This window comes from Capsicum annuum, chromosome 6, assembly GCF_002878395.1.
Source record: "Capsicum annuum cultivar UCD-10X-F1 chromosome 6, UCD10Xv1.1, whole genome shotgun sequence".
Lineage (NCBI taxonomy): Eukaryota > Viridiplantae > Streptophyta > Magnoliopsida > Solanales > Solanaceae > Capsicum > Capsicum annuum.
Genome location: NC_061116.1, coordinates 173,312,448 through 173,318,447, shown reverse-complemented (window position 1 = coordinate 173,318,447; position 6,000 = coordinate 173,312,448).

Genomic DNA, 6,000 nt, shown 5'->3' with positions numbered 1-6,000 from the left:
TCACCTAAGTGATTAATTATCAGCCCAAGTCATCACCCAAGACCAGCAACTCATAAAATCAGCTTATGAGTGACAACTTGGTGTGATAGGTCATCACTTGATTGATGACTTATCAACCAAGGTCGTCACCCTTAAAATTCAGCAATTTCCATTCGAATTCGGAGGGATATTTTGGTCTTTTCTCTCACCTCCCATGACTTAAATCATGCATAAAACCCTATTAAGTAATAAAATATCAGTTTCTCATCACTTATAATCCTTTCCACTCTCAAGAACAATAAAATTAGGGTTTTCTCTCAAGATCATCTCTCAAGAACAAAATTAAAGCTCTTCTTCAAGAAAACCAAGAAATTACAATTTTCAATCCAAGAACTTTCAAGAAAGGTCCATTTTATTTCAAGATTAAAGCTTTAAGGTATGTTACGTGTTCATCCTTGGGTTTTCATTTCACCCTTGGAGTTCAAGAATCCTTTTTCAAAATACAAGTTTTCATAATCATGATTTACATGCTTGAATTAGTTTGTATTCATGTATGTATTGTTGTATGGGTTTCAATTCAAGATTTATCACATGTTTCATGTAAACCAATTAGCATGTTTGTTGAATTAAGTGAATTCTCATGTTAAAACCTTTAAGATTTGCAAGTTGAATGTTGTATCCATGATGTTTATGTGTTTATTGTTATGTGAAATAGTCATGCTCCCTAAGTATTTGATAAAATACCTCAATGAATGAATTGTGACTAAGTGACTAACTATTATGCTTTTAAGATTTGTGCTATGTTTTACTATTTGCGCTATAGAGTTCTGGGGGAATTTAATGCCCAAAATCTAGTTGTTTACTTAGATCACAGTAGTTACAGAATAGTCTCAGTAAGGTCAAGAAAGTAGTATTCAGTAAGTATTCATGATCATCGTGAGTTCATTCAAGCCAGTCCAGTAATGATTAGTAATCAGTGTCAATTCAATTAGGAGTAGAATTCAGCACTGAGCGATCCTAGGGATGATGACTCACCCATTAGTTAGGACTGGGTCCTTAGAAGCAATCCCTAAGTTCCAGAACTACCTATCCAACGTAGGTTATGAGATGTCACCCGTTAGTTAGGACTGAAACTCTAAGGGATCACCTGTTAGTTAGGATTGATCTCATGGGTCACCCATTAGTTGGTACTAACTCCACAACCAATGTTAGTACCCGGGGCACGGTACTAACTGTAATACCCCGTGATTTTCCCAGCTTAAATTCGTCTCTAGAATGTTAAGAGATAGATTCCCAAAGTAAATACTATTTATTTCATGTATAATCTCTTAAATTTTGACTTTTCATTTCGTAGGAAATTGAATTAGCTTTCCAACGATGTAAAATTTACATAAATTCAATAACCGGGTAAGAAGTTATGGCTATCTTAAGTTCCAGTCATAAAACATAGTCATTTCGGTCAATAGCGCGTCGCGTACAGGTTTAAATGATGATTGTCAATTTTTAGTGGCCCTCCATGATATTGGCACATTGCGGAGAGTGCCAAATTTCCAAGTGTCCCATTCCAGTGGCCCTCTGCGATATTGGCGCGTCGCGGAGAGGGTCAATTTCCCATTTGTCAATTTCCAGAAGTGCAGCGCGATAATGGCGCGTCGCGCCATGTGCCAAAATGGCATTTCAAAGGAACACCGTGATGGTCCATGTCACGGAGTCTATCCATTTTTCATTCATCGATTTTCAGTGAGCCACTGCAATAGTGGCGCGTCGCGGTGGCCACCCAGATCGGGAAAATATATGTTTTCCAGTTTTGTATAAAAGTTTAATGGGATATTTTGGTCAATCCCCAGGCCCCCCAATCCATCCAAAATACCTCATTAATCATATACTAAGGCAGTTTATGCTTATTTCATCACTTTTCTCTAAGAAGCAAATTCTAGTTTATCAAACTTTCTCCCCAAAAAATTCAAAATTTCTCCATTAATCCTCTAAGACACTTCAAGATTGAGAATCCCTAATTCAAGAACTTTAAGAAGTCATCTCCAAAACATCAATAAAGATCCAAGATTCAAGTTCTAGCATCTAGATCATCCAACAAGGTATGTGGGGTTTGAACAAGGATAATTCTTTCTTTCTTGTGCCCAAAACTTTATTTTTATTACAAATTTACTGCACTTATATGATTTTCCATGAAATTCAAGTTAAGGTTTATACCCATTATCATTATTTTTAAGATTATGAGATTTTCCAAGATTTAGAAGTTGAATTACATGATTATGTTTATGTTTTCATGCATATTGCTGAAATTTCTAGATTTTATGATGAATTATAAGTGATTACATTATCAAGCATGAATTTTTAGATGTTGTAACATAAGATTGATGCATGAGTCGTGAAGCCCCAATTTAAGATTTGTTATTTCGAGATTATTTGTGCCATGAGCACCCTCAAATAAGATTACTCAGAGATTTTACAAAGACTTGACCTTTTGATCCTAAGCTAAGATAAGAATCCACTCTATTCAGATAACATGAGATTTAAAGAAAGAAAAGCATAATTGGTTTTCTTATAAACCCTTGTGCTATTCTTAAAGTGGATTGCTTAAGATTTTAAGCTTAAGAATGGGAGTAGTATTTAGCACCAAGATGGGTAGGTTACTACGGTTTCATACCCCAAAACTACGTGCCAATGTAGGATTCAGATTATTCCTACTTCTACGTGGATAACTCAGATTGTGATCACTTAAGATAGAAGTTCTATTCCGATAACAAGGGTAGAACATCCCTACCTAATGGGGGCCATACGTGGGACTCGATGGATGCTCACATGGTGTATGTCGGTTAGAAGAACATCCCAACAGATGTCCCCCACCCTTCAATAGTCTTTTGATTTAAAGAATTAAGATAAAAGCATATGTTTTGAAAGTTATGATCTTAAGACTTTAAGCCCTAAGATAAGCTATTTTACAGACTTCAGAACTAAGTGCAGTGGCTCAGAAGATTTATGTTATATATCTTATAAACCATGGATGCTTAGATGGTGTATGTCGGTTAGAAGAACCTCCCAACAGATGTCCCCCACTCTTTAATAGTCTTTTGATTTAAAGATTTAAGATAAAAATATATGTTTTGGAAGTTATGGTCTTAAGAATTTAAGCCTTAAGATAAGCTATTTAACTATAGGCTGAAGGATGTTGCTTATGATTGGGTGGTGATGTAGAAGAAAAGTAGAGGAGAGAATACAGCTTCTATGACTTGAAAGATATTTAGGATGCGTTCTTAGACAAGTTCTTCCCACATGAGATGACAGAAGCTAAGTGTAACGCTCCAAAAATGGGTCCCGAGACATCACACGGTGCACAGGGTCATAAGTAATCCCAAGCTAACCCAGTTACTGGCTTACTTACAAGCAATTGAATAAAATACATAAATCTAAACAAAATCAGTGGAAATAATAAAACTTCTCTGAACTTGATCAATACAAAATCTGAGTTTACAAGATTATAACTCTGCCTTTACGAACAAAACTGAAATAAAATACATCGACACTACTGACTGTCTATGAAGCCTTTACTAGTACTGACTATGGGGAGCCAGGTCATAACTCCCAACTATCCTAACTCAATACGACTGAATAAAAAAATATAATAATTTTTAAACTGTATAACTGACACGAGCCCTTGAATCAAAAGGACTCATCTCCTGCTAATTGGAAGCTGTGAACTAACTGAATATGGTGTATGTGTTACAACTTGTACCTATATTATGAGACAATATAGCATACAGACGTATATGTGGATTAGTACTTTAAGGATGTACTGAGTATATGGGGGTGTATGCATTTACATAAAACAATATCAATACTCTTTAATAAAATCATGCTTGCAAATAGGAATGACTCACATGGCTAGAATAAGTCTAAAATATAAAACTTATAAATCATGAATAGTGAAACATGTAACACAAATATCGTGAGTCATTATACTTAACTTTAAAATCTATACTCTCCTCTTATTCTCAGTACTTGAAGGCTATAGGAAGCTTTAAACAATACTTTCAAACTCATGCTTTTATCTTGTGGAGTAAAACTTCTTTAAAACTTAAAGACTTAGAACTTTTAGGAACTTTTAACACTTGAGAACTTTGGAACTCTTTTAGACTCAGGACATTTGGAACTCGGGAGTTTCTTCTAACTAACATAAACCATGTGAGCTACATGGAGTCCAACTTCTTGCCCACGTTGGGGAGAGCTGTTCTATCCTTGCCATTGGAGTAAAACCTCATTTTTAGTGATCACTATTCTGGCCTTGGGTCCATAAATCTCGAACCTATGGTGGCACATACTTTTGGGGTATGAGACCTTGAAATCATACCTAACTTGGTGCTAAATACTACGCCCATACTTAGCTCAGAACTCTTAGGAAATCCACCTCAAAATAACTCAAGGGTCAATAATAAAGACCAAAATATATTTCTCTTGCTTTAAATCATAAGTAGTGTGGATTCCTATCTTAGCTTTTGAAAATACTTAACAAACTTGTCAACAAGACTTTGAGATCATAATCTCCTTATAAACTCATCACTTGTACTTAGGATTCAAAATATAAATCTTTAATGCATCAAAATCATATTTAAACTTCATACTCAACAATCATCTTAAAAATGCTTTCAACCATCTCAATCAATATTTTGGAAAATAACTCATAATATGAATCTCATGATTTTAACATCTCAAAATTTATACTTGATAACAAACATTCATAATCATCTTAAAATCTGAAAATTTCAACTATATATACCAAAATATAAACATTCTTATGTGATTCAACTTCTAAAACAATGAAAATCTTATAATCTAATGAATAGCAACATAGGGTATAAACCCAACTTCAATTTCATAGGAAAACATGTAAAATCAAATAACTCTTGTAATAAAAATAAAGTTTTGGGCATAAGAACGAAAGATTTATCCTTGTTCAAACCCACATACCTTAGATTTTGAATGTAGATGAACAAGCTTGCTTGAGACTCTTTTTCGCACTCTTGAATGAGGGTTCTTGAAGCTTTTGAATTGGGAGTCTTGAATCCTAACTCAATTTGTAAAACCTATGGTGAGTTCTTGAATTTCTTGGAGGAAGATTCGGACCTTGTTCTTAGGGGTAATTTTTGCAAGAAATCCTAGATTTTTTATGCTTGAGGAGAATATGGCATTTTTGCCTTGGTCAGATGTATATAGATGTTGGAAAGGATGGAAAGTGACCAAAAAGTCCTTTTTGAAAATGACTTAAAAATACTGAACGGGATCTGCGACGGTCCATCATTGGCTCGACTGTTCGTTGGCTTGACCATTGAACCTAGGCTAGAATGGGACTTACTATCTTGGCGGCGGTGTCTTGGACGACGGTCCATCGGCCATTTCGTTGTGCCTGGCCATAAGGTCAACTCACTGCCTCCGCTGTGACGGTTTGGGCGATGGCCCGTCGCTAGCTCGATGGTCCATCGGACCTTTCCGTCACACCTGGGCGGTTCAGACTGCTTTCTATAATTCGGCCATAACTTTCACTTTCAGTGTCGGATTTTGACAAAATGGGTATTGTTGGAAAGATAATTCAATTTCCCACATGATAAAAAGTTAAAATTAGGAAAATTCTATATGATTTAAACACTACTCACTTTGAAAGCTATTCCTTAGTCTTTTAAGAGTGAAATTAGGCTTCACTTGACAGGCTCTAATGGATTAGACTACGAGGGAACTTTGCGGGGTCTTATAATATCTCTCCCTTGGAAACATTCGTCCTCGAATGTCGTTAGTTAGACAAAATACCGAGGAACTAAGGATGCATAGCTGAAATAAATGGGTAAACCGGCTTTATATATTTCTAAACTTTTGAATACTTCAAAAGATATAAGAACTTGTCGTAAGAATAGCTATATAGATGAATCTCTAATTAGAGAGGAGATGAATGAAGGAAGGCTATTATCTTCATCTGAATCTAAGATAACTTGCCTTTTTCTTATTATGAGG